At 35.3% G+C, this 22,427-nt stretch overlaps 1 pseudogene across 1 annotated transcript; it reads left to right on the plus strand.

Annotated features, from left to right (window-relative positions):
• The first annotated feature begins 21,165 nt into the window (after window positions 1-21,165).
• Window positions 21,166-22,183, plus strand: LOC149538074 (ethylene-responsive transcription factor ERF024 pseudogene; annotated as a pseudogene). The gene has a single exon (XR_016356511.1). The product of XR_016356511.1 is annotated as an ethylene-responsive transcription factor ERF024 pseudogene (transcript).
• The last annotated feature ends 244 nt before the right edge of the window (window positions 22,184-22,427 follow it).

Genomic DNA, 22,427 nt, shown 5'->3' on the forward strand with positions numbered 1-22,427 from the left:
AACATCCTTGCCAGATCTACATTCATTTTTTCAGTAGTGTTGGAAGGGACAACCACCAACATCAACACAGGGACACTTGACCAGGTTTTAGGGCCACCATACATCTTCAGGATTGTACCTTTGCCATTGTTTCTTCCAAATAGGAGGAACACCATTCTGCATTCATGGACTAGCTTCTTCCTTGGAGCAGCAATCAGTGGTCAACATTCTTCATTAGGGGGGGGGACTAGCTTGTCTCTCTTCCTCTTCTCTCTTATGGGGGGGACTTTTTCCTCTTATGAGATTTGTTCTTCTCATTCTTTACTATTGTATATACTTGACATATGTTGTAATGGGGGGGTCTTGATTACTCCATCCATCCATGCATCTAGTCTTTTCATCTCACTTTTTGTGGGAGGGTTCTTCCCATGAGGTTTTCCCTCTTTCTCTGCTTTATGAGAAAATGCATTTCATTATGTACATGGGTACCTAACATGGCCTAGTAGCTAGGACCCATCTTGCATTTCATCCTAGTTCTTGTGAACTTAAGTGCATTCCCCTAAGTTGCACTGAAGGGGGGGTGTCAATGTAAATAAGTATTTACTATTAACACTTTACTTAAGTTTACTTAGGTTAATGCATTATTTTATTATTTATTTGGGTGAGACACTTAGGATTTTGTGCACTCACATGAATTGTCATGTTGACAACACTAGAGTTTGCATCATTCACTAAGTTGTCATGTAGACAACACAGTTATTCACACTCCCATTTTAGCACATATTGTCTACAACATTATTTTGCATGCTACACCTTTGTAAGCTTATCCTCTCATCATCACACTTACTCCTATGCTTAATGGAGGATAACCCATGTCTGGTGGACATGTCTCTAGTTGTATGACTTATCATGTTGCTAACTTCTATGCATTCTAGAGGCTTTTCAGAGGCCTTTATATACAAGCACTCCTAGTGTACTTTTACATTGAGTATTGAATGAATATATCATCATTCTGATCATACTCTTTGGTTTATTGTTATGCTTGTGTTTGAGTTCCTTGGTCTTGTGTGAATTCTACCCTAAGGCAAATTCTTACAATTAATAAGAAATGTATTCTAATTACCTTATTAAATTTAAAATTATCTCAATAGATAATTTAAACATAATAATTACAATAAATATGTAAACATATTTATTCAAAATAAGAAAAAAAAATTTGGTAATGCATTTTTTCTTAATGTTAACACTCCATTTTTCTCTATATAAACAGGAAGGGGCACACATGTCAAAGTTTCTACCTTTACTGTAGTAGAATTTAAGGTGAGAGTTGAGCTATGTTGTACATCATTTAACTTTGAACTTGGAATGGGATGTTAGACACCATGGAGAACCTTTAATTTGTAAGATCAAATGCATAAAATTTAATTGTGAGCTTAGATGGTTGCTTTCTTTGAGACATGTTAATTGTAGAAGATTGATTTAATATATCCAAAGAAGACAGTCAAAAATTATGATGTAGTTAACAATTTTCTTTCAAGAAGATATTGTAGAGCATTTGGACTATTATAAAGTGACAAGTCATTAACACTACACCTTGTAGAAAATATTGTCATATTTTAGAGGATATGCATAAGGGAATCCATTATTGTCTATAGGAGAATCACATACTTTAGTTTCACCATCAACAATTAACGAGGATAGATGGAAATCAAATTAAGGCATGCAACTTTTTAGGTGCTATCAAAAACTATTTTTTTAATATGTTATTCTAAAACCATTAATACATGTTTCTTCTATTGTTGAATTAATTGTAATAACAAAAAGCTCTTGTTCCAATATAACATGTTATTAAATTCAAATAGCAGTAGAAGAAACATATCTGTTTTCTTATAACTTTGAAGAACCACTAGACAAGAGGTGCTAAAAGCTATAAAATTCAACAACATTGAAAAATTATTATACAATAAAGACTAATACATATACATTGAATCATTTTATATTTTGTTGATATGTCAATATAACATTACACGAATTAAATCTTTAACCATTAAATCATATACCAAAGTAATGCAACTATTGAATACAACTTATAATAATAATTAAAAATAAAGTAGCGAAACATAGGTTGGCATTTTTAGGTGCATAACTTACATAATCTAAAAATTTATGTGGAATGCCAGTCACATCAACCCAAAATTTATAAGTACAACACACAACCCCTTGAAACCCTCCAAACCATAGAATAATGAACACGATGTCTAATTGAAATATTTTGGCCCTCATAAGAATGATTTTACATGAGTTAAGTTTTCCCTGAGTAAAACTATGATGTTCTTCATAGTAAGATGCATCTCTTGCTATCTACATATATCTACGTGAAACTTGTATTTTTTCAGAGAAGTACTTATTATAAGAGACAAAATATATTCTAGAAGAAGCATTTTTAATTAAATTTTTAAAATAATTTTAAAATCAATTATCAATAACTAGTTTCATAAATTTCTAAGAAAAATTATTAATTATTGTTCGTCATTGCCTTAGTGTTTTGTTTATTTGGGGTTATGAATAAAAATATATTCTGTAGAGAATCAATTTGGTTTAAAAAATTATTCATCTAATGCACAAGTTTCAAAAGTACAGAATACAAAATATTTCATACTCAGGTAAAAGTGGTTTGAATCTTGTTTTATAAATGCAATGGAATATCATATCAAACTAAAAGTGATTTGAAGCTTACTTTATAAATTTACAATGGAATATTTGATAAATTTTTATATTCAATATTTGGTGAAATACTCTTTCTTGAAAGCAAACAATAAAGTTCTATTCAACTGAATGATTATCCAATGTTTCGTGGAGGAACTAATTTGCAAGACTTTGCCAGAGATTCAAAGCAATTTTTTGGAACTCCAATAAAATATCTAGATTTAAGCCATTTCTCTAAGTTGAAGAGGGTCCCAGAGTGACTAGGAGATTTGCCATGGTTTATAAAGGTTTCATTTAGAGAATGCAAGAGGCTGACTAGTCTTCTCTAAATTCTGGGAAGGATGACCAAGACGCCTTATGAGAGATGCTTAGGTTTGACGGAGCTGCCAGAAGACACCTTGTTTTGGCTTTAGGGATTAAATCATTTTTATTTAGATCAAATTGTTCCTGCCTAAAGAGGATCCCCACCAAGTTTAGTAGGCTTACTTGTTTAGAGAAATTAATTTCAGAAGGATGTGAAAGCACTGAAGAACTGTGCAATGAACTTCATGGTCAGGAAGTCTTGAAAGAATTTGCCATCAGACAATGGAGGGTCTTGTCAACCCTTTCTCAAGGTTTTGTTAAACTAAATAGTTTGTAAATTTTAATATATCTTTAAACTTTAAATGTAAACATGCTTTGAGTCTTTCTTATGGCCATTTTTACACATTACATATTAAAGAAATAATTTAAATTGGAAATTTAGTAACTATTTAACACTTACAGGTTAAAAAATCAAGTCTTAGTATGTGATATTTATGTTGTCCTCTTTGATATTAGACTCATTTTTCAAATGATATTATTTTATAACTATATAGAGTTTGAGGACTTACTTTTGAAATTTCTTAGCTAAAGAGGTGGTGATCCAACTTGTGTTCTTGAAAAGCTTGAAAAAAGTATTATTTTGAACTAGAATAATTCAACTGCTGAGTAGTAGGCTTGAATAAGAAGATAGTTTTGAACTCGGATAATAGCAGCCTCAGGGTTATGGAAGATTATATACTGTCTCTACTAGGATTTTATGAACATTTGTCATCCATAATCAAATACTTTCCCCTAAAGAAAGTACTAGTAAAAAAGTGAAACAATGTTGCTTTGATATAAGAGGATAAACTGAACAATACCTTTATATGATTTAAACAATTCAACTATGATTATTAAGCTCTTAAAGAATAGCGAAATTCAATCATAGGTAAAAATATATGAGGACTTTTAGTATCATTCATTTGAAAGTAGATAAAGGGTGATAATATCAATATTTACTTTCCATATTTATCCCTCGCAGCATTACAATAAATCATTTTTAATAAATGAACAGTATTTTTATAAAACTTTTCACATCCATAATTTTGGTCACCCTTAAACATCACACACTAAGGAAGAAATTAAGGTAGGAAAAATAATTCAACTTTGACTATTTAACACTTTTACTATAGAAATCAAGCCTTAATGTATGATGTTTAAGCTGCCCAATATTTATACCTTACAACATTATAATAAAATATTTTTAATAAATAAACAATATTTTTATGAAACTTTTCCCAACATTAATAGTAAAGAACCTTATAATATTTTTAAAACATTACAAATTTTCCTCTTGAATGAAGGCCAAGATTAATTAGAACTCCTCACTTGTTTTTAAAACTCAATAACATTAGTGGTCGATTAACTTTAAAATTTGATTCATGGAGTCCTTTCACATTCGTAAATGTGATGGACGTTTATGAGCAATAAATGAGTAATAGGAATTCATGGGGCTGGATAGCTGGTGCCTTCCTTTTTTGCTCGTGGAATCAATGGAAATCAGTCAGCCAGTCTTACGATGGTATCAACGTAACTATCGTGCGTGTTTGCATGAAGTCAAATCTGTTTTAATCATTGATAAATATGAAATGGTAAATATTATAATATATTCAATCACACGTTAGCTATAAAGTTTCACCATGAACTTACGTAACAATAATGTTGATATTAATTTACCGGCCTAACATAATGTAACAATACAGTATATATTGTTTAAAATTCTCTGCCAATCAATTCACAGCTGTATCGCAGAATTTATTCATAAAAGCACGCTTCTGAATTATTTCAATCGAGATAGCAAAGTGAGGTCCGGGGAAAGAGAGATTCAACCAGAAAATCTAGAAAGCAATCAGACGATGCGGATCGCATCAATGTCGTTAGAGGAGAGTTGAAACTATCACTTGTGACGTCTATACAATTGATCTGAACGGAAGAATAATAATTATTTATTATTATACTATCTTTTTTGATCAATGACCTTTTACATTAATTAAATTTTAAATATACATATTGAAAAAAGAGACCTCAAACAATTAAATTTTTGGAAAGGATATCAAAATTGATAGCTACTGGTCAAAATTCGCTCTGTTAGGGTTTTCTTGCTTCATGTGAACTTTCAGTTTTTTGCGTACGGCCCTTCGCTTGCACTCCCCTTCTGTCGGCACTTGTCATACCACATTTACTGCGGGAGCTTTAGGTTAGGATATAATGGCTCCGACCAGCGGTGAACCAGTTGTTTCTGGTATTCACGCTACTGCTTTGGACTGCCATGGCGCCGCCACCGAACAAACGTCCGTGCAAGTTTGTCCCGAAGGTCTTCCACGAGGTAATCCTGATATTGTCCTGCCTTTGCAAGAATTTGATGCTGCATGTGACTGGTTAGAACAACATACCTTGATAGGGTATTTTGTTGGTAGGACTCCCCCTGAAGCTATGCTCAGAGAATGGGTCAACAAAAGCTGGACTCCTCATGGAGTCCACCTTGACGTTGTGCAAAACCTTACCAAAGGTTTTTTTTTATTTTGCTTTGCTAACCCGTCGCAAGGTGACGCAGTTTTTACCAACGGCCCTTGGTCTGTGCATTCCTCTCTGCTTGTTTTTCAGAAATGGTCCCGAGACTTCTCTGTCTTGGATGATAAAAAGCTTAGGGTTCCTGTTTGGGTCGAATTCCCAAGTCTACCCTTGCCCTATTGGCCTTTTATTGAGTCTATTGCCCAAGCCCTTGGCAAAGTTGTTACCAAGGAGCCAGAGAAATTTTTTAATGCTCGCCCTGAGCGGCGTATTTGCATTGAAGTTGATCTTTCTAAAGATCTCAAGGATTCTATGAAAATCTAGATTGGCACTCAAACCTTCTCACAGAAGGTGCTTTACTTGAACCTACCTAACACATGTTATAGGTGCTAGTCTGCGGAACATAAGATTAGGGATTGCCCTTTGGCTACGCCTAGGGTCAAACCCCAGCCTAAAGCGATGCCTGTCAAACAGGTCGAAGGAAAAAAAGAAGAATGGGTTACTGTTGGACGCAAGGGCAAGCCTGCTTTGAATCCTTTGGCCCCCAAGCCATCCTATACAGCAGTTACCGCGATTCCTCCTGTTTCCACCAAAGTGTTGGCAACTGCTAGCATGGAGACGCCAGTGGCTTCCATTACACTTGTTTCAGTTTCACAAGTTTCAAACCCTGCTGGTTTGCAGGGGATTAAGGCGGCCGCCAGGGCCTTGTCCTTGGCTGGGGCTCGTTCTCCACTTGCAGTCTCTTCCATAGTACCACCAGCAACAAGGTGTTCTCGCAGTGCTCCTAGACGTGCAGAGATATCAGGGGTAAAACGGTAGGCTGTAAGTTCAGAGAATTTTTCGACTGACTTCGACCCGGTTTCTACCTTTTTGCAGAATAGTTACTCCTCTCTGGAGGACGAGGATGGTATGGAAGAGTTCTCATGAACTTCCTCTCTTGTAATGTTTGAGGTCTTACAGACCTCCCCAGAAAGTACTATGTCCGGGATACCCGTCATAGACTTGGGAATTTAGATTTTCTTTGCCTGCAAGAAGTTAAGATTTTTGGTTTCATGCTTTCTGATGCATGTTGCATCATTTGGCAGGATAGCGTCATGTTTTTTTCTCAGCATGAAGCTGGCCGAGGTGGTGTAGTTACTCTCCTGTCACCTCGCCTTCATTCTGCTATTATCTCGCACGGTTCTAACCCCACTCACCGTATTATTTGGCTTTTGCTTTCCATTAACAATCATTCTTTTGGAGTCATTAATGTTTATGCTTCCAATGATGTTGTGGAAAGGGCACAAATGTGGGTTTGGCTTGCTGACAACTTACCGCGAGCTACTTGGCTCCTGTGTGGGGACTTCAATATGGTTGAAGTGGCCTCTGACAAAGATGGCATTCTTCCTTTCCGTTGGACAGCTGGGGAAAGAGAAGCCTGTTTTTACATGCATCATAAATTGGGCCTTTTTTATCCCAATACTAGCCACCATCATGATAGTGCGGCCTGGCACACTTGGTCCAATTTTTGAGCCGTCCTGACCGCATATTGAAACGTCTTGATCATGCTATGATCTCGGCGCAATCTTTTTTTTCCTTTTTTGAAGATTGTGATCTACCTGTCATTCCCCTGACAGATGTGACATTGTCAGACCACTATCCCATTTATTTTGGCATTTTTTGGCAAACAATTGTCCCCAAAGTGGCCAAGTCTCAATTCTTCCTCAACACGTCTGTGCTATTGCATGCTTCCACCATCTCCCACATACAATGTGTCTGGAATTTAGAACCACATCCACATTCCCATCGAGGTTGGATTCAATGGTGGAATGACGCCATTACCAGAATGACTCAATTTTTGCGCATCTACGGGCGTCAGCTGGCAATTTTTAGAAAACAGTCTTATGAAGCCAACACCCTTGCCCTCAAAAAATCCTCTGAAGCTCTCACCTTCAACCCCTTTGATGTGGATCTTCAAATTCAGCTTGCCAAGCTTCACCATGAAAAGCAAATTACTGATAGCTATGCTGCCCGAGGAGCTCAAATCAAAGCCTGTCTCTACTAGTTGGAGGTTGGCGAGAAAGCCTCGAAGGAGTTCTTCCAGGCTCTCTAAGCCCATCATACCAATGTTGGGATTAAAAAGATAAAACAGGGAACTGATGTTCTTTCTAGTCTGCCTAACATCCTGCAAGCTTTTGTTCTTCACTATGAGAATGTCTTTGCTTCACAGGGCCATTCGGTTGCTCAGGAGGAGGCTCTCAAAAAGTGTATTACTATTACTCCAAACCGCCTCGTGGTTGAGAAACGCACTTTCTATGAGCAACTTCTTTCCCTCCGAGACCTTAAAGAGGTAGTTTACTCCATGGCGGATGACAAATCCCATGGGTGTGATGGATTTCCCTGTGAATTTTACAAACATCTTTGGGAGCAAATTGGTCCTGATCTGCACAAAGTCTATCTTGAAGCATACTATTCTAAAAGCTTAGGAGCGATTATAAATAAAGGCAATATTAAATTCATACCTAAAGCTGGTGATCCTGAGGACATTTGCAACTAGAGGCCCATCACCCTCCTGAATGTGTCTTATAAGATCATTGCTAAGGCGCTCTCTCTCAAAATCTGCATGGATATGCTTCCTCTAATTGTGCAGCCTGAACAAACTGGCTTCATCAAATCCAGGTATATTCTTGACAACATCATTGTTGTCTGGGAAGGTATGGAATGGGCTCGTAAGTCCAAGCAACAGGTTATCTTTTTAAAGATAGATTTTGCTAAAGCCTATGATCGCATTGAATGGCTTTTCATTTTGGCTATGCTTCAGGCTCTGTGTTTTGGTCCCAATTTTCTTTAGTCCATGGAGATGCTCTTTGGTGATGCTAATGCTTGTATCACCATCAATAATTCACAATCTAAAGCTTTTGGACTTTTTCGTTCCATCAAACAAGGTTGTTCGCTAGCTCCAACGCTTTATGTCCTTTCTGCTGAAGGTTTTGGTTATTTACTTGCTCACTCTATGTCTTCAGGACTGATCCGTGGCATTTCCTTGCCTGATTCTTCCTCCCAGTTAGTCAATGGGCATTTTGCTGATGATTCTTTTCTTACTCTTCTTGAAGATGAAGAAAACATAAAAAATGCTTTAATTTGTCTGGACACCTTTTGTCAAGCCTCTGGCTTTGCCATTCAATGGCATAAAACACTCTGCTATTGATTGTCTTTTTTGCTAGCTCCGCCTTGGTTCAGACAATTCCAATGGAAATGGGTTACTCATGGAGAAATCTTTCGCTTTCTTGGCATTCCCTTTGCTTTCCAGGCTTCCCCTGTGGAACTTTGGAATGCTATGCTTACAAAGATTAACAAAAAGCTTGATTATTGGATCACTAAGCCGCTTTCTCTTGCTAGTAAATTCCAGATTTGTTCTAAGATTTTGGCTGCCACCCATGTGTATTATTCATCTTGTTGGGCTCCCTCCAAAGCTTCTTATCTCAAATTAGAATGTTTGCTCAGAGATTTTCTTTGGGCCTCTGGTTTTGACCATCATGGTTTTCATAGAGCTGCTTGGGATTTATGTTGTCTCCCAAGGGAATTTGGGGGTCTCGGCCTGCTTTCCACTCAGAAGCAGGGCCTTGCCCTCTGTGCTAAATGGATTATGAGAGCTATTTCTAGAGATGAAGCCTGAAAAATTCTTGTTAGGCATTGCATCTCTTCAAGCTTCCCTGCTAATAGACCAGTTTGGAAGGGGATTGGTTTTCAGACCCTTCTCACTATGTGTGAACCAGTGGTTATACAGGGCTCTTTTGTTATTAAGAACATCTGGAAAGCCTGGGAAGCTATTAAACCTTGGCTTTGTTGGGCTGGTGATGAGTTTCGCAATGGGCTGTCCTTAAATCAACAGAACATTTGGTGGTCTCCCTTGTTTTCCTTCTAGGGTACTCCTCTTGCCAAGACTCAAGGTGCTAGTGCTCTGCATTTCTTTAAATGTGGCATCCGCACTACCAAGGACATTTTTTCAAGAGTCACCATGAATTTCAGGTCACGGGAGGATATGCAAGTTCAATATCGCCTTGTTCGTGCTGATCGCTAGACTTATGACTTTCTGTTGTCTTCCATCCCTGTGCACTTACTTCATAAAGTGGGGATTCAGTCTGTTCATCCTTGGTGGTATGATTGGAAGTGGTTTCCTACCACTCCATTTGCCAATTATAAGCCCAATATGGGATACAGATGGCTTTTGCCGCACCTTCCGATGGTGGACACGCTTAATCAACGGTAGCATTTGCATTCTTTTCTTTCTCAATGGAGAAAATGGTTCGACACCATTTGGAGTGCCATTACAGAACCTAAGATTGCACACTTTTCTTGGTGCCTTACCTTCCAAGGTCTTCCCCTGGGGCCTTGGCTCAAGCTCATTGGGGTTCCTTATCCTAGATGCCCCTTCTGTGGCCAACCTGAGTCCTTTTTGCATATTTTTTGGTTTTGCTATCTTGCGATCTTGTAGCTATCTTAAATTATATGGATGTAGTACAATTGCATAATAATGGATATTAATGGACATATAAATGAAAGGAGAAGACTCCCTTTTATACAGATTTTAGGTTTGATTTTTAGAGAATTGACTCCATAAGGTAGGAAGGCATAAAGAAATGATGCATTGGGCTTGAAATCCCAAAAGCAACCTCCTAGAGTTAAGGTTTACCCTAGGTGAGCCATTTTAGGATGGAACAAATCTTAAGGAAAATGTGCAAGGAGAAATAAAGCCTAAAGTGGTTCAAGGTGATTCATAAAGATACGTGATGAAATCAATCAAGAAAGTGTCAAAGTATTAAGTTTACCATGATAGGGCATAGAGTAAATGTTAGAAGTAGTAGACCACCAATATAACTAAGAGGGGGGGGGGGGTGTGTATGTGGGGTGGGGCAGGTTTGGGGTTGAATCAATTATATATCAATCTTAAATAATTCTTAATTAATAAACCAAAGTAAACAACAATCATAAAGAAATGTGCATATACAATTACACCAAATATGTTGACTAGGGAAACATTTGATCAAAGGGAAAACCATGGTGGGAGTGATGCCCACAAAATAATGTACTAATTAATCTGAATATTCCTTGTCAAAGGATGGACCCTGTTAGGAGTTTGTTGCAACACTTAGTACAAAGAGTCCCTATTAGGAGACTTTGAATCTCTATTAGGAGATTCCAACCCTATTAGGAGTTGTAGAAGGTAGTTGAACCCAATATCCAAACAGCTTTAGGATTAGATCAATCAACCCATTATCCAATTGATCTTGGTACTATTCCTTTCAGAATAATAGATGTGAGACAATCTTTCACTTCTTCCTCTATAAAGTACTTTAGACTCCTTTAGATCATACAATTAGATATGGAACTCTATATCCATCAATAGTAACCCTTAAGGTCACTTACATGCATTAGCATATTGCTTTGCTCTTCTTGCTTCACAATTTGCAAGTCTTCTCTACTTTTTGATCTCAATCATGATTTCTAAAACTCAAAAAAATTCTTACCTTTATACCATACTCAATATTAGTTCCTTGAGTGAGCTCCATACTTTTACCATATGTTGATGAACTAAAATACATATTTAATTAATGTTGTCAGCTTATAGTTATACCCTAACTTTCACATGTGCAACTTCCATACCTGTGCACTTGCTGATGTCATCAGTAGTTAGTGTACTACCTCTAGTTAACGGCACAACCATTAATTCCAAATACAATGCTCTATATTTATCATACAATAGAAACTATTTTTCCAATGCTCTATTTCCCTATAGTTCTCTATAAATCATCAATACCTTCTACATGTTGTCAATTCAGGTTTTGTGCACTTGCCCACATGTCAAATATATGTTGTAGTAAATGCTCAGTGTAATGTCCTTAATGCACAAATCTCAGTGAGTTGCTTTGTTAGTTTTTTACAAACTTATTGCTATGTTGTCATCAATGACAAATAGAGTCATAACAATGTTCTACAATGCTCCTCCATAGCATCAGCATTCATGCTAACAATCTCCCCCTTTGGCATTGATGGCAACATAGATGAAAAACATCTAGTTCCAAGAATACCAAGTTTCTTCATCACTCAAATCTTGCTTTATGAAAATCCTTTATTGCAACATTTCTCCCCTATAGTACAAACTCTCTCTAATGTTTTTCATGTCATTCTCTCCCCCATTGACATCAATTTCAAAAGATAGTACATAGAAGGTTTAATTGCTTGAGCATACAATAATCTATTAGCACAACCACAAGTTGGTTTATTGCTTTACAACTTTTGCATATTATTTTATAAACAAAACAAGTGTCTAAAGACACTATTGCACACCAATTACCTATTGCTAAGAGTCCTTGACTGACTCTGTTCATCATAGATACTCCCCCATTGAGGAAGCATCAACACTCAATCCAGCCTAATAATGGTGTTCTGTGCCCTAGACTAATGCACTTTGGCATCTTCTATTTTGAGCTAGGTAGGGGAATAATCCCAAGCATACCTCTCAAGTACTCAAAGGTATCCTTTGGTAAGGCCTTTGTGAAAATGTCTGCAATCTACTCCTTAGTGTTGATGTACTCCAATCTAATTTCTTTCTCTGCAACTTTTTCTTTTAGCACATGATACTTTATTGCCATGTGCTTAGTTTTAGAATGCAAAACATGATTCTTAAACATGTTAGCAGTACTTTTGTTATCATGGTAAATGATAATAGGTACTGTGAATGCAATTCTAATATCCTTCATCATCTATTTCATCCAAATGACTTGATTACAGTTGTTTGCTATTGCAACATACTCTACCTCTATAGTACTTTGTGAGGTACAATCTTGCTTCTTGTTGAGCCAAGAAACTAGTCTTCCACCAAGGAAAAATGCTCCTCCACTAGTGCTTTTTCTATCATCCCTATCTCCAACCCAATCAACATCTGTATAAGTACAAAGAGTAAAGTCATTGCTTCTATCATACCAAATGTTGTAGTTTGATGTTCCTTTCATATATCTTAATATTCTTTCTACTACTACATAGTGATATTCTTTAGGATCAACTTAAAATCTTGCCACAATTCCAATTGCATTAGCTATATCTGGTCTATTATGAGTCAAATACTGCAATCCTCCAATCATAGATCTGCACTTCTTTTGTTCAATAGTAGGCATCTCATCTTTGCTTGATAACTTATGACCAATTACTATAGGAGTTCCAATAGGTTTACAACTTTCTAGACCAAATCTTTTTAAGAAATCTTTTAAATACTTGGTTTAAGAGATAAAAATACCTTCATTGTTCTAAACAATCTACAATCCCAAGAAAAAATTCATTTCTCCTATCATGCTCATCTCAAACTCATTCTTCATATTTTCTGAGAAATTGTTACTGGCTTTATCATTTCCACCAAAAATGATGTCATCAACAAATGTAATGATTATTAGCAAACCATCTTCTATTTTCTTCAAGTATAAGTTACTATATGTTGTTCCTGTAGCAAATCCAAGCTTTGCTAAGTATTTGTCCAATCTTGCATACCAGGTTCTTGGTGCTTTTTTTAATCCATACAATGCTTTCTTTAGTTTGCAAACCATATCCTTCTCTTTTGTTAAAGAAAAACCCTCTTGTTGTTCAATGGAAACTTCTTCTTCAAGTTCTCTATTCAAGAATGTTGACTTAACATCCATTTGATATACCTTAAAATTCTTATTTGCCGCATATGCCAGGAACATTTTGACTGCCTCCATTCTAGCTACAGGTGCATATATCTCCTCATAGTCAATTCCTTCTTGCTAATAGTAACCTTTGCATACTAGTCTTGCTTTATTTCTTATTACTTCGCCCTATTCATTCATTTTATTTTTGAATACCCATCTTGTGCCAATCACATTTTTGTCCTTAGGTCTAGGAACTAATTCCCATGTGTCATTTTTAATTATTTGTTGGAGTTCTTCCTCCATTGCTCTTATCCAATGATCATCTTTAATTGCTTCATTTGTGCTTCTTGGTTCTACTTGAGATATTAGACATAATTCTTCCTTAATTCTGCTCCTTGGCATTACTCCCTTTTCTTTACTTCCTATTATCTGATCAATAGGATGATTTCTTATCAAGTTTCAATTTAGGGTAGGAGTTGGTACTTCAACTCTTATTTCTGGCACTGTGCTCTGTTCTTCTCTCACATCTTCAACTTGCACATTATTTTGCAAGTCATTTTTAGTCTTGAAAAATAACTCATTACTTCTATTAGTCATTCTAGAGTAGTCATCTCCATTAGAGTTATAATCCACCATCTTTTCCTTGGTACCACACTTTTTATCAATTTTAACATTTGTGCACTCTATTATAGTTTTTGTTCTATAGTTGAAATATCTGTAAGCTTTACTCTTTAATGAGTAGCCAAGAAAAATACCTTCATCACTCCTTGGATCAAACTTACCGATATCATCACCTCTTTTGATGTAACATTTGTTTCCAATTATCTTGAAGTATTTGACTGATGGTGACTGACCAAACCATAGCTCATAGGGTGTTTCGTCCATACCTCTTCTTATCAACACTCTATTCAATTTTTATATTGTTGTATTGATTACTTCTCTCCAAAAGGTTTTTGGCACATCATTTTCAAATAAAGAGCCCTTGCTACTTTAGCAATTGACTTGTTTCTTCTTTTAGTAATCCCATTCTGCTCAAGTGTATGGGGTAAGGATAGTTGTTTCCTGATACCATGCTCTTCACAATAGATATTGAATTCTCTAGAGGTGAATTATCCTCCTCTATGTGATCTTAAGCTCTTGATTTTAACTCTAGATTCATTCTCAAATTTATTTTTAAATATCTTGAATTTTTTAAATGCTTCTAATTTTTCTTTAAGAAAAGCTACCCACATCATTCTAGTAAAATCATCAACAAAAATCATAAAGTACCTTTCTCCATAGAATCCTCTTGTTCTTGCAGGACCACTCATATCTATATGAATCAATTCTAGCTTTTGTGTAGTACAAAATTTCTTGCTAGGAAATGAGAATCTCTTCTGCTTAGCCAAGATACACTCCTTAGAAATAGTGTCAGGGGGCTTCGTGATCTTGGGTAAATCTCTTACAACAAGTGTCTTACTAGCCTTCACAATGTTATCAAATTTAGTGTGGCAAAATCTTCTATGCCATAACCAACTATTGTCAATCTTTTCTACTAAACATGTTATTTCAGTGGAGTTTAACTGAAATACATCACCTCTGGTTTTTGTGCTAATACCGAGTAATTTTCCTTCCTTGTTCTTGATAATGCATGTGTCATTACCAAACTATAGTTGATAGCCTTTGTCCATAAGTTGTCCAACACTTAACAAGTTATGTTTTAGTCCATCAACAAAATAAACATCATCATTGTATGTTTTACCATCAAGTGTAATAGATCCAATTCTCATAATGTAACATGTTTCATTATTCCCTACTCTAATAATTCCTCCATCATGGCTTCTAAATTTGACAAATTTTCTCATATCACTAGTCATGTGATGTGAACAACCACTATCAATCATCCAATCTTTCTTTTCAATTTGTGAGATCAGTGCACTTTCCTCTCTGATTTCTTTGTCAAGATCATTCTCCTTTATAGCTATGAATCCTAACTCATCTTCACTCATGTTTTGATCAAAATCTTCCTCTTCTTCTTCAGTAGCATATAAACAATTTCTAGGTCTTCTAGACTTGAATCTTCCTTTATACTTTCTTTCTCTTTTAGGACACTTAGATGCATAATGAACATATTCATTACATGTCCAACATTTAAAATATTCTTACCATCTTTTTCTCCAATACTACTTGTTACAAGCTAGAGTTATCGTTGCACCAAAAGATTGACCTATTAATACCCGATACAACCACTAGATATATAGAATACAAGAGGTGGTTAAGCCATGTCAAGAATCTTGAAGGGGGAGGCTAGCAGTTAGTTCAATAATTCCCCCCTCAGCGTTACCCGAGGAGATTCGAACCTATGACCAAGCTCTGATACCAATTGTTAGAAGTACTAGACCACCAATATAACTAAGAAGGGGTGGTGAATCAATTATATATCAATCTTAAACAATTCATAATTAATCAACCAAAGTAAACATCAATCATAAAGAAATATGCATACACAATTACACTAGATATGTTGACTAGGGAAACCCTTGATCAAAGGGAAAACCCTAGTGGGAATGATGCCCACAAAATAATGTACTAATCCAAATATTCCTTGTTAGAGGATGGACCCTGTTAGGAGTCTGTTGCAATACTTAGTACAAAGAGTCCCTATTAGGAGACTTTGAATCTCTATCAGGAGATTCCAACCCTATTAAGAGTTGTAGAAAGTAGTTAAACCCACTATCTGAATAGCTTTAGGATTAGATCAATGAATCCACTATCTAATTGATCTCGGTACTATTCCTTTCAGAATAATAGATGCCAGACAATCTTTTGCTTCTTCCTCTATCCAGTATGTTAGACTCCTTCAGATCATGAAATCAGATCTAGAGCTCCGTATCCATCAATAGTAACCCTTAAGGTCACTTACATGCATTAACAGATTACTTTTATCTTCTTACTTCACAATTCACAAGTCTTATCTGCTTCTCGATCTCAATCACGATCTCTAAAACTTGGAAAACATCTTTCCTTTATACCACACTCAATATTAATTCCTTGAGTCAACTCCATACTTTACCATACATTGATTAAATAAAATACATATTTAATTAATGTTGTTGGCTTATAGTTATACCCAAACTTTTGAAGGTAAGTGCAAGAAGTTAGGTCTCACTTTTGGGCAAAAAGTGGAAGTGTTTTTCCTATTTTTGAAGTTTTTTGTCAATTGATGTCAAAATCTGAAGCATTTAAAGATTGAATATAAAAAAACTTCAAAAATAAAAATTTTAGTGTCTAGAATTTAGTTTTTGAATATGTAATTTATTTGTGTACCCATATGATAGATTTTATTTTTGGTATGGATCTTTAAAAACCACTTTTCCAAAATGCTTGTTTCAGGACCATACCACACTTGTGTATGAACACCATAATTTGACACAAATAAATAAACTTTTTAAAATCCTTTTAAAGAGAGTTACCTAATACACCTAAGATTGATGAAAATATTTTTCTTAATTTTTTATTGAATAATTTTTTTATTATTAATAATTATTTGGTTATAAAGGTAAATTTTGAAACCTCTCATGTACAGACACCATAATTTGATCAAAATTTTTCTTTTTTCAATTTTTTTTAAACCTCAAAAGAATTGTATGTTGATTGATGACATATAAATTAATTTTTAAAACAATTATAAAATAAAAAAGTTATTAAAGTTTTAGTGAACTACACTATTTTACATTTAGGTACCACCTTCAATTTAAAAATAATGAAAAAATAGTAAATAAAATCATAGCACTATAAAAATTATATTTCTAAAATTAGGACAATGAGAGCTCTAATGGGTTTTTGTTTCATAAAAATTTTTTATTGGGAAGAATCTCTAAAAATTATGGTAAGACATGAATTTGTTAGTTCAATGCCTTAGTCAAATCTTGAGAGGTCAAGTCATAGGCTTGGTCTCACCAAGCCTATCCTGAACCAAAATCTGAGGTGGGAGAAAAAATCTTGCCCAATGTTGTAATAAATGGGCACCCATTATTTGAAATTCAAAAAATGGGTACCCATTTTGAAAATGTCAAATTGGCATACAAAATCCCTCCAAAAAATAAAAAATTAAATTTTTAGAAACTGATACCCATTTTTAAAAAGTAAAAAAAAGGTACCCATTTCTAAAAAATACAATTTTTTTTATGTTTTCAAAAATGGGTGCCCATTTCTAAAGGAGCATGATCTCAATCCACGTACTTCTATGGAATTAAGACCCAACTCCTTGCTTCTTGTGTTCACAGATGTGACTTTCATACATGTGCACTTGTTAATGTCATTAGTAGTCAGTGTACTACCTCTAGTTATCTACACAACCATTAATTCCAAATACAATACTCTATACTAGTCATACAACTAAAACTATTTTTCCAATGCTCTGTTTCCCTATGGTTCTCCGTAAATCATCAATATCTTATGTACAGTGTTGATTCAAGTATTGTGCACTTGCCCACATGTCAAATACATGCTATAGTATATGTTAGTAACTACACAACACAGTGTAATGTCCTTAATACACAAATCACAGTTAGCGGCTTTGTTAGTCTTCTACAAACTTATTGCTATGTCATCATCAATGATAAACACAGTCATAACAATGTTATGCAATGCTCCCCCATAGCATCATCATTCATGCTCACAATAAAGGCAAATTTTGTGATTGGACAAAAATATAGAGTAAGATGCATTAACATTAAATCATACCTTCACCATAACAATGATGAGATTGAGGAATTAAATTAGGTAGAAGGATGAATAATTGAGAAATCATGCACAAGAATAAATGAAAATAAGTGAGCTTGATTCAAATGATGTATAAAATTAAATGCAATGCAAGATCATAAGGAGAAGGGCCACTCTAAGAAGGGCTAAAATAGTCTAAAAAGGGACATAAAGCAATTGATTACATTTTAAGATGATACATAAACCATGTGGATGTCTTCTTCTTTTTGATATTATATGACTCCACCATAGCTCCAATAACACTAAATTCTATGCAAGAGAGTACTTCTAAATTATATTTCCTCATATTTTCAATCTTGAATATAAGAAGTTTAGATCCATTTTAACTATCATAACTCATTCAATGTGAATAAAATGTTATATAATATTTTTTAGCAAACATATTAAAATTATATTTTCTTAAACATAGATGAATTTTTATTATAATTAAAAAATATATCAATATTTGTATACATATTTGGCATTTAAATAGAACAATATGTTAGATGATAATAATAATATAAAAAACCTTGATCTATTTATAGAGATAGACATGTTAACTTAACATCTAGAATCAAGAAGTGAATTGATCTAACTTCCATATAAAGGCTAGATGAAAATTAACCTCAATGGGCATCAAAGGGGATTGGAGAATGGTAGTTGTTTGATGTTTGATTGAAGTCACGAAGGGAAAATTCTTAGGATGATGAGAAAAGGACTTGGCTAAGCTAATGGAGTCAAGTTTGAAGCATCCCTAGTGGGATTCAATTTGGTTATTGAGAATATACATCAAAGTTGAATTTTAGCTCATTGTGAATGCAATTCATTCAAATAAAATAAAAATGGAAACTAAGAGGGTAGTTGTGTCAAATCAAGGACATAATTAGTTCATTAGAAAAACAATATTGTATCTCAAGTATATTATGAGGGAGACTTTGTTGTGAACATTATTACTAATTTGTTTTGGTTGATTTGATTGTGGCACCATTAGTAGAAGATTGAAACACATTATCCTACCATGTTGGAATTCCCTTCACAAGCTCCCATTCTTAGACAAGACAAATGAGACCAATTTTTTTTAAACATGATACTACATTAAGGTAGGTATGAAGATTTGCACATTCTCATTATGATGTTGAGAATATTTAGCATTAGGTAGTGTTTGGCACTATTGTGTAACTTGGTGTTTCCATAATGGTTTGATCAATTCATTTGAAAGTGCATAAATGATAAATAGTTCATTTTATTGAATGTTTTATAAAGAAGATTCATGGAAGCATTTAAAAAAAGACTAAAGGTGTTGTTGGATAGCTTAAGTATGGTAATGGGGGACCATACTTAAGTGATAATAAAATGTATCATGTGAGTTTGGAGATGGCTTGCATGTTCCCTGCATGTTGCTCAATGTTGGTGATGCAAAGAAGATGTTTGGTCCTCTAATAACCTTGCTTAGTTGGTCTTGATTGCACATAGGGATAAATAGAGTTATGTGATATGTCATCTCTAGAAGAGGTTTGATACTTGATGGCAACATGTGGTTGATGCTTAGAGAAGAGGATGGTGACCTAATGTAGGTCTTTGTAGTGTGTAGAATTGGCATGTGCCTAGTGGACCATAGGCATGTTGCATTAGTGGGAATCGATTTTTTGAAAGGTTGTGTGAAAGCATGTGATGGATATTGATTAAATCTATTGATTGGACAATACGGTGATGGTAATTATGATGGTGACGATGATGACAATGATGATGATGAGGTGGTGGTGGAGGAGGAGGAGGACAGTGATGGGTAAACCATAAGTTGAAAATACAATGGATATAAAATAATGTTGCATGAATAGATAACATTCACTTGTAGTCTATATGGTATTGTGGGTTTTTTAGCATTTCATCTATACTTTGTTTGGGTGCTTGAAGCAAAAATATCACTTTTGTTTATTTCACTTCCCTTTATTACTATAGAAAGCGGATATTAGTGTTGTAGGCAAAGTTGGAAGAAATCATTGTTACTTATTATTTATTTTCTACAATTGTTTTTCTCACTTTCTACCCACTCAAAAATTATTAACATGATTACGTTTATGTTTTAATATAAACAATTGTAGACCCAAAGTATCACATTTACCTATTAAAAGTAAAGAAAAACCTTGGAAAAAAAAATTTCCTCTCTTTTCAAATACTTGTCAACTTCAAATTTCCATAGATTATACAATGACGATGAGGAGGAGGAGAATGGTGATGGCTAAACCATAAGTTGAAAATACAATGGATATAAAATATTGTTGCATGAATAGATAACATTCGCTTGTGGTCTGTATCGTATTGTGGGTGTTTTGGCATTTCATCTATATTTTGGTCAGGTGCTTCAAGCAAAAATGTCACTTTTGTTTATTTAGCTTCCCTTTATTATTGTAGAAAATGGATATTAGTGTTGTAGGAAAAGTTGGAAGAAATAATTGTTGTTTGTCATTATTTATTTTTGACAGTTGTTTTTCTCACTTTCTACCCACTCAAAAATTATTAATATGATCACGTTTATATTTTAAGATAAACAAGTGTAGGCCCAAAGTGTCGCATTTACCTATTAAAAGTAAAGAAAAACCTTAGAAAAAAGATCCCTCTCTTTTTGAATACTTTTCCACTTCAAATTTCCATAGATTATATTTGTTGGTTTAAGTTAGACTCTCTTATTACTCATACTCTTTATCTATATTATGTTTTAATATAAACATATGTAGGCCCAAAGTATCGCATTTACCTATTAAAAGTAAAGAAAAATCTTGAAAAAAAAGATCCGTCTCTTTTCAAATACTTTTCCATTTCAAATTTCCATAGATTATATTTGTTGGTTTAAGTTAGACTTCCTTATTACTCGTACTATTTACCTATATTAGGACGCTTCTTAGACATTTCCTCACATTTGACTAACTAATTCATAATAGTACACTGACTATTTCACAAACTACTTTGAAAACATTTTACCCCAAAATGCCGAAAAAATGGCAGAAGCTCCGTCAAATATGTACGATAACACTTAGCTGTCCAACTAGCAGTGGCCTTTATGCGTTACAAGTGTCCTCTCCCCTACTGTTGCAAGTTTGGAAGTTTCCATTTGACAGTCTTTTACCTTCAACTGTCCTGAGACTTGACTACTACTACTCCATATCAGTTGAATCCTCTTTCATTGGACCGAACATCAAAAAACACGTTTCTAGAATTCCAGCTCAACCAAGCGCTTTCACTCGCACTTTCCTTCGACCTGCGCTTGGATTGAAGAAATTCAAGGCGTGCTTATATACCCACACATCCTGCTCTCCAGCTGTACTGATGCTAATTCATAGGGACCTTATATAGATGGCCTATAACCAGCCGTTAATCCTTGATCTTCCTTACATTGTTGCAACAAAAGGAAGTGAACTGTGAAGTAATGGACTCGGGGTCTGAGAAAGGACTTGAGAGCTCCAATGGGACGGTCGAAGTAGAAGAAATAAGGGACTTCAAGTACAGAGGTGTTCGTCGCCGAAGTTGGGGAAAATGGGTATCTGAAATTAGAGAGCCGAAGAAGAAGAGAAGAATTTGGCTTGGATCATATGACACTCCACACATGGCCGCGAGGGCTTACGACGCCGCTGCTCTCTGTTTGAAGGGACGTTCTGCCATGCTCAATTTTCCCCACGCCGCAAACTCGCTGCCACGCCCTTCTTCCTCTCATTCTCGCGACATCCAAGCCGCCGCTTCGCGGGCCGCACGTGCGTACGATCCCAGGAGGACTCTTTTATCTTCTTCACATCGCAACCAAGCTGATCAACCTTCAACAGCTCATGGCGAAGAAGACATTAGTAAACAAGATTGCTCGCAATTGAGCATTGTAGAGAGTAATGTTGAAACGACATTACTGCAATCATCAGTTGAAGTAGATCATCAACATGTGGAGGATTTTCTTGTGCAGTCGCCGAATATGTGGACCAACATGGCGGAGGCGCTCATTCTCACGCCTCCTCGCCCCAACGATGAATTTGAGGACACCGATTTTGCGGATCCTCTTTACTCTCTTTGGAGCGATTGAGTCGTTTCTATTCTTAATTCCTATGCCTACAACCAAACATTGTCTATGATTTCATTGCTGGGATTGTAAGACAAAATTGGTGATAATACTCTTAATTGGGATTTTTTTTTGGTATTTGAAAAATCCTTAATGGCGCAGGAAGTGAAATATAGACTGTTGACTTATGATTCAATGAAGCTCTTGTTCGTTACAATTGTTATATCTGGGTTAGTTTGAACTTATATGAAGAAACTGTAATGGCATCACGCAGTACGTTATCTTGTTTTGATAGCATGATATGTCATCGCACGCCGATCAACGAATTGCACAGTCAGTTTTTGGTTTTTTTGGGAGCATTTCCTTTTCTAGAAGTTGCGAATGATGGCATCGGTCTATAATCTGATGGTGTCAATACTGTGCGGTATTCATTGCTAACGTAATATAGGTTCCAATTTCAAATGTAG

This window comes from Cupressus sempervirens, chromosome 9 (assembly GCF_028749045.1).
Source record: "Cupressus sempervirens isolate cs-2001-9-10 chromosome 9, ASM2874904v1, whole genome shotgun sequence".
In the NCBI taxonomy this organism is placed as follows: domain Eukaryota; kingdom Viridiplantae; phylum Streptophyta; class Pinopsida; order Cupressales; family Cupressaceae; genus Cupressus; species Cupressus sempervirens.